This window comes from Palaemon carinicauda, chromosome 7 (assembly GCF_036898095.1).
Source record: "Palaemon carinicauda isolate YSFRI2023 chromosome 7, ASM3689809v2, whole genome shotgun sequence".
NCBI lineage: Eukaryota > Metazoa > Arthropoda > Malacostraca > Decapoda > Palaemonidae > Palaemon > Palaemon carinicauda.
In genome coordinates, this window is record NC_090731.1 from 27,950,463 (window position 1) to 27,958,460 (window position 7,998).

A 7,998-nucleotide genomic window follows, 5' to 3' on the forward strand; every position below is an offset into this window, starting at 1 on the left:
GGAGACCGACTTAACCTCCCTTCTCTTTCCGGGAGACAATGAATGTTGGCGGAATGCCCCAGCTACCCTTTCGGTGGGTAAGGTGAGCCCAGACTGTGCCTCGACGCAGTTCAGCGAACGGCTTCCAAAACTCCCGGAGTCTCTTATTGAATTGGAATATGAGTCGAGGTGTAGATTCAGCAGATCCCTTAATTCGGTTGCTCTTTCCGAATTGACCGTCGCCACTTACAACGAGGAGGACCTCCTTAAGGTCCTCACTAAGTCACTTTTGCAAAACTTTATGGCTGACGCCTATGATTTTGCAAACGCCAGGACCCGTTGTCGACGACACGTCCTATCCGAAGCCACGATTAGGCACGAACCTAATAGGCTCATCAAAGCTCCAGTCTGGGGCCCGGATCTTTTCCCAGAGGATTTAGTTAACTCGATCCTTAGCGAGGCAGCTAGAGCCAACCAAAACCTCAAGGTTAGGTGGGGCCTCGTTTCAAAGAGAAAATATGAACCTACTAGTACCCCATTTCGAGGTAGGAAGAGATTGAGGCCCTTCCAATCTTCCCAATTCAGGGTTCAACCGGTCTCAGTCCAACCTGCTCCTCAAGGTCCCCAGCCTTCTACCTCAAAGGGCCAACAACAAGAACAATACGTCCTGGTCCCTCAGTCTCAGATCGCCTCGACTTCCTTCTCCCCCGGCTTTAACCCCACTTATGAGTCTCAGGGCTCTTTCCGTGGCTACCAGCGTCACGGGTTCCAGGGGTGCCTTTCGTGCCCAAGGTGGCGGAAGGGGTTACCACCGAGGCAAGTCTTCCCGTGGAAGAAGAGGAGCCAAATCATCCTCCAACCATTGAGAAACTGCAGGTAGGAGGGAGATTGTACATATTTCGGGATCATTGGAATTTCAGCGATTGGGCTTCCAGCATCATCTCAAAAGGCCTAGGGTGGAGCTGGATACAGGGACCTCCTCCACCGAACAGCTTTTACCAACTACCAACGGAAGAACTACGTTCCTTCACAAATGATCTGCTACAAAAGAATGCAATCCAAAGCATACGTCGCTTAAGGTTTCAAGGACACTTGTTCAGCGTGCCAAAGAAAGGCTCAGACAAACGGAGAGTAATCCTGGACCTGTCTCGTTTGAATTCCTTCATTCGTTGTGACAAATTCCATATGCGTACCGTCTCGCAGGTGCGGACCATACTTCCCCGTGGGGCCGTCACCACCTCCATCGATCTTACAGATGCCTACTATCGCGTTCCAATAGCAAGGCATTTTCGTCCTTTTCTGGGCTTCAAGCTAGGAAAACAAGCCTATGCATTCAAAGTGATGCCATTCGGTCTCAACATAGCACCCAGAATCTTCACCAAACTAGCAGAGACATTAATTCAAGAGCTTCAAACTCAGGGTATACAGGTAGTGGCCTATCTAGACGATTGGCTAATCTGGTCAGACAATGTCCAGACTTGCCGCATAGCAACGAACAAAGTCCTCACCTTCCTTCGACAACTGGGATTCCAGGTCAACCTCGAGAAATCCCGCCTGGTCCCGGAGACCAAGTTTCAGTGGCTAGTAATACAATGGGACCTGTGCTCCTATACACTATGCCTCCCCAAAGTCAAAAGGAAGGAGATAGCGAGGAATACAAAACAATTTCTCAGAGAAAAGTTGACCTCCAGAAGGAACCAAGAGAGGATCCTGGGTTCCTTACAGTTCGCCTCCGTGACAGACATCGGCCTAAGGTCCAAACTCAAGGACATAAACAGTGTGTGGCGCTACAGAGCAACCGCAAAACGCCGAGACAAACGTGCTCGCCTTCCCCCAATCCTGAGAAAAAGTCTGCAGCCTTGGACGAAGATCAAGAATCTTTCTAAGTCGGTTCCCTTACAACATCCGGTCCCGGGACTCGTCATTCACACAGACGCCTCCTTAACAGGGTGGGGAGGTTACTCCCAGCACAAGAAAGTCCAAGGGTTATGGTCACCGGTCTTCCAACAAATGCACATCAACGTCCTAGAGGCCTTGGCAGTCTTCCTCACTTTAAAACGTCTCAATCCAGCCAGGAATCTCCATATCAGACTGGTTCTCGACAGTGCAGTCTTAGTACACTGCCTGAACAGAGGAGGCTCCAGATCAGCCCCAATAAACCCCATCATGTTGAAGATTTTCTCCATGGCGGCAATGCACAAGTGCCACCTGTCAGCAGTCCATCTAGCAGGAGTCCGGAATGTGGTAGCGGACTCACTTTCCCGGACGACTCCGCTAGAGTCAGAATGGTCACTAGACAATCGATCTTTCCACTGGATACTATCTCAAGTCCCGGGTCTCCAGGGGGATCTGTTTGTGACGGAATCCAATCGCAAACTAGATTGTTACGTAGCCCCCAACCTGGACCCTCAGGTTTATGCCACGGACTCTATGATTCTAGATTGGAATACCTGGAAGACGATTTATCTGTTTCCTCCGGTGAATCTCCTGCTGAAAGTTCTGCACAAAATCAGATCCTTCAAAGGTTAAGTGGCTCTCGTAGCCCCCAACTGGCCCAAGAGCAATTGGTTCCCCTTGTTGCTAGAACTAGGTCTCCGCCCCCGGCGGATTCCCAATCCGGTACTAACACAGACAGTACAAACTCGCAATGTGTTTGCTTCCTCAAGGATTCTGAATGCCCTAACTTTATGGACTTCATGAAGTTCGCAGCCCAACGAGGTGCAAACATCGATCCTTTGAATACTATTTTCCTAGAATCTGACAAAAGGGAATCTATTCTCCGTCAATATGACTCAGCTGTCAAGAAATTAGCTAAGTTCTTGAAAGATTCCCAAGTTGAGAAAATGACGATGAACCTAACTGTGACATTCTTCAGAACTCTCTTTGAATCAGGCCTGGCAGCCAATACAATTACTACAATCAAGTCAGCCTTGAAAAAGATCTTCCATGTTGGTTTTGACATTGATTTAACGGATTCATATTTCTCATCCATTCCGAGAGCTTGTGCCAGACTAAAACCTTCACCTCGCCCTAGCGCAGTTTCCTAGTTTTTGAACGATGTTCTTAAGCTAGCCTCTGACACCCCAAATGAATCCTGTGACTATATGGCATTATTAAGAAAGTCACTTTTTCTTTTGAGCCTCGCCTCTGGCTCCAGAATCTCAGAATTGTCAGCCTTATCTAGAGACCCAGGTCATATAGAGTTTCTCTCTTCGGGTGAGGTCCTTCTCTCCCCTAACAAAGTTTTCCTGGCTAAAAATGAGGACCCCCAAAACAGGTGGTCTCCCTGGAAGATTGTTCCAATTCCTAGGGATCCATCCCTGTGTCCAGTTACCACCCTGAAATCCTACTTAAGTAGAACTTCCACTACAACCACAGGGCCTTTATTTATTAGAAAGCACGGAGGAACTATTACCCTTACGGGAATCAGGCAACAAATTCTTTATTCTATTAAACAAGCTAATCCTGAATCATTCCCACATGTCCATGATATTCGAGCTGTGGTTACCTCAATTAATTTTTTCCACCATATGAAATTTGATGAGCTCTCAAAATATACGGGTTGGAAGTCCCCTAAAGTTTTCAAGCGCCACTACTTAAAACCTTTAGAAGCTCTTAGGTTTGCCACAGTAGCTGCAGGGAATGTAGTTCCTCCTGAAGGTACTGCGTCCTAATCACAACGTCTTGCTCTGTCTTCTTTCCCTCCTGCCTGGCTTACCTGTTGTTCCTACCTGTTTTGTTTACCATACACCCTTATGGTGTATTATTTTATTATTCAATTGATCAATTTTACGAATTGTTTTGATTTCCCTTGTTCTTGAAATCCCCGAGCTGATTTTATTTTGTTATGTTAAATCTTTGTTATGGATTTACTTTTGCTTGGTTCTCTCTATCATCCCCTGATGGGGTACTGTTATGGATTTACTTTTGCTTGGTTCTCTCTATCATCCCCTGATGGGATTTTGTACCATGCTCATATTCATATCTATGATTGAATTTTTACCTTTGCATTTTGATTACCAAGCTGGATTACAACTATTCATATCTGTTGAATTTTACCTACTGGTTTCATTATTGATTCTTTACCATGTCTAATTATCACTGTCATATACATATTGATCTATTTTTACGGGTTTCCACATCCCTCTTTATTTATATTAAAACTCATCAGCTATGTTATTTTTGTGTTTTTCCCTTCAGGTAGTTAGACATTTTGGGTCCCCATTCTCTGGTACGATTTCACTGGGCGGCACGGGTCGGAGCCCAGAAAAGGGATTTTGACGTAGGAAAAATCTATTTCTGGGCGAGAGACCCGTGCCGCCCAGTGAACCCACCCGTCCCTCCCTAATTGGGCCCCAATCTGGGGTGCTATAAGGAGTGACGTCACTGGCGTGAGAATGCTAGTAGTAGTAGGATGTTGAACGGCACCTCGCTGTTCGGGGATATTGACAGGAGATATCTAAATGGTGCAAGGCCTCTGGTTGTGATTAATTCACGCCCCAGTATTATACCGACACCTTATTAAGGTGAGCGAGCTGGGTTCAACCTAGCATTCCTATACAATTTTTTCTTTGGTAGATTTATAGCAGTTTTTACCTTAGAAATGATTTAAAAGGAGCATTTCACTGGGCGGCACGGGTCTCTCGCCCAGAAATAGATTTTTCCTTCGTCAAAATCCCTTTTTTACCATTTAAACAGTATCTTTCTCAACTTCTTTCTTGTTATATAACCAAATATGCTGTGCTGTATTTAAAGTCATTTTAGTCCAGTTATTTGAATGGGAAACTAAATGCTGTCTTCTTGCCTAGCTCGTTATCTCCATAACTTGATATTGTTTTGGTATCCCTGTTCATTCAAACAAAATCTTACTAGCCTATAAATATAATTGGATGGTCTTGCAGGGACTCCTATCACGTAAATCATTTGATGATCAGATTATTCAAACTTCAGTATCTCAAGAAATTTTATCATTACAAATGTTCTGTGTACAATAATATTGTGATTCAATGGTATGATTATCAAATTTCTTTCAGGTATGCTTGCTTATCCATTAATTGGAGGAGCCACATTCTTCTCCATTATAAGAGGAAATTTCATAAGTACTGCACATGAAGATAATTAGCCTAAGAGATGCTTTATCTACTTCATAACCATCATCATGCTGCCTTTTCAACTAAATTTGATCTTTCTAGAAACGAAAGATGATATTCAGCAATAGAAAATGCCAAAATAGGCCATTCCGTCTCATGCTCTTTGGAGATGGGTTGGACGAAGGACTTCTATAATATTCAAATCACATAGCGTGGCTGTGAAGTTTAAATTATTAAATGTCTTGATTATGTAATTTCATGGTAATACAGTATATGGCTGGGAGATTATTTGTATATAGTATTAAAAGATCATCTGTGTTTGAAAACAGTTTAATACATTGCTATACTCTACTTTATTTATCATGGTTATAAGTAATTGATCTTTTTGAGATTTAGATTTTAAAGAAGTTTACCTTTAAAAAACTTTTTCTAATTATTTAATTTCATTGAAAAAATTTACTTTTTTCCAAGAAAACTGTGAATCTTCAGCTGAACAGTTGTAACATCAGTTCTTGGCATTTCTAACATCTGTCAGGCTTTCCAACTTCTCTTTTATACCTGATCCCCAATCACAACTTCTAACTTCCATTTTGTCTTATTCAATTGTCTTTATGACTTTTAGAAAAAATCCTTTACCTCAGCCATTGTAGAGTACAGTGCAAAGATGAGAGTTGATAATTGTAGGGTGAAGCGCTCAAAGAGAATAATTAGAAGAATCAGTTAAAACTAACGTAAGTAAACCCTCTATCCATACAGGATTAAACCTTTAAATATATTTGCTAGTAGAATGCAGAGGAGGTTAGAGTAGCTCCACTCTAAAAAGATTGTAATTGGGCAAGCTTGTTGTGTATTTTAGTTCCTCATGCTAAAACAAACTGTTGATAAACATTGTATATTTCTCATAGAAAGGGATAGTACAGCACAGTAATATATATATATATATATATATATATATATATATATATATATATATATATATATATTATATATATATATGTGTGTGTGTGTGTGTGTGTGTGTACAATAAGCTAGTTATATTTGTTTACCTCCACAAATACTGTACAGTACTTTTATCAAACACAGTATAATGTTTTAATCAAGACTAATGTCATGAATTTGTGATTTTGGTCTGCTATTTTAAGCTATCACTGCACACAACCCATCATTCTAGTGTACTTGGCAGTTTTCAGATTCAAGTATTTACCTGTACTTACTAAATTAAGAATATTAGACATCAACGTTAACTTTATAGATATGTCAGGGAAATGCTCATATAGGTTACTATACTGTTACTGTAAAATCTTAAGGTAAACAGAATCATTGTAGCTTCCATTTTCAAACAACACATGAATTGCTTGGCCACTTGTCTAACCTTGTGCGTTGATTAAGATTTAAAGCATGTATAATTCAAAGTAGTACAGTTAGTTAAGCATAGACTGAAGGAAATATAAGAAGTTAGAAGGTGGAAAGCTTGTATGGCTGGGGCCATTGAAGGTTTATTACAAAAAATCTAGATCTGCATACAGTTTTCCTTGCAAGGCCAATTATAGGCCATACCTTATGAGATGGTACAGTATAAGATGTATATAGTGCAGTTAAGTTACTTCTTTTGATATTGTGAACTTGAAGCACAGAAAATGAGCAACATTCCTATCCATACCTCAGACCAATTACCAAAAGAACAGCCTTTGTGTCCTTGAATAAACAGCATGTCGCTTATTACTTTATATTATTTTGCTATTATTTGCTTGAACCTGCCCTGATTTTATATTCGCTTTTTTTACATCATAGTTGTTTTTGAGTTCATCGAGTTACTGTTAGGTTACATCTTCCCTCTTGAATATTTTTCTTTTGAGTTATCTATAGTTTTCTATTCTTTGCTATGGAATCTTCAAAGATATTCTGCTATTGGCTGTACATTATAATAGCACGAAAAGTACTGACAATAGCTCTTTCAAAAGCTATTAAAAGACAACTCCAACTTTTCAAATTGATATCTTTTGTAAAGGACATTTCTATAGAGTGCTTGAAACACAGGAACCTTTTCCCTACTGTAATTGCAAGGACACTTTTTCAATATTAAACTTACCCGATAATCATGTAGCTGTCAACTCCGTTGCCCGACAGAATTCTATGGAGGGATACGCCAGCTATCACAATACTAGAAGGGGGTGTACTTACCAGCGCCACCTGTGGCCAGGTACTATAGTACTTCTTGTTGACACCTCCTCAATTTTTCCTCTGTCGTGCTTCCGGCAAGACGTTCTGGGATACGCTTATGTTCTTGGAGTATTTTCACGACTTTGGTGAAGTATTTCTCTTTGATTTCGGCTGTCGCTTTACTGGAAACTTCTATATTAGCTTAGTTAGCTTTTGGAATTAATTTGATTAATTATGGTGACGAAGAGAGTATGAACTCTCTTTCACCTTTAAATGGCCGACCCTTCCCTTAGACGGAAGTGTTGGTGTCTAAGAGAGTATAGACTCTCTTTCTTTATTTTGCTTAACAAAAGTTATAGATTTATTTTATATCTCTCCGCCTCTTATAGGCCTCTTCGATTAACTTCCTTTTATTATAAACTTATTAAAATTAATTTTTATATTTGTTTATATTCGACCTTCCTAATAGTAGGCGGTCTTTTCTTGGTACCGAAGTTAATTAACATTGAGCCCGTCATTTCGGTTTTACCTGTTAACATATTATGCTATTTTAATGTCTTTGAAAGAATTTCTTTGATAGTCTAGTACTGTTTTCAAAGTTGAACTAACGTTTTGTTTTGTCTCTGCAGTTGTTGACGTTCAGAACGTTCAACTTGCGCTCTATCGTTACGATAGAGAAAGAATTTTCACGGTTTCACGTTGCAGTAAGAGTAACCGTGTCTAGCGTTTTGTTCATTCTTTCTTAACTTAATGGTTTTAATCCTAATAA

General features: G+C 40.6%; 1 long non-coding RNA gene across 1 annotated transcript in view; it reads left to right on the plus strand.

Moving 5' to 3' along the window:
- LOC137643541 (uncharacterized) overlaps positions 1-5,900 on the plus strand; it is a 29,772-nt gene extending 23,872 nt beyond the window's left edge. The window contains exon 2 of the long non-coding RNA XR_011044997.1: positions 5,013-5,900. This is a non-coding gene — a long non-coding RNA (uncharacterized lncRNA). The remainder of the gene's footprint in view (positions 1-5,012) is intronic.
- The last annotated feature ends 2,098 nt before the right edge of the window (positions 5,901-7,998 follow it).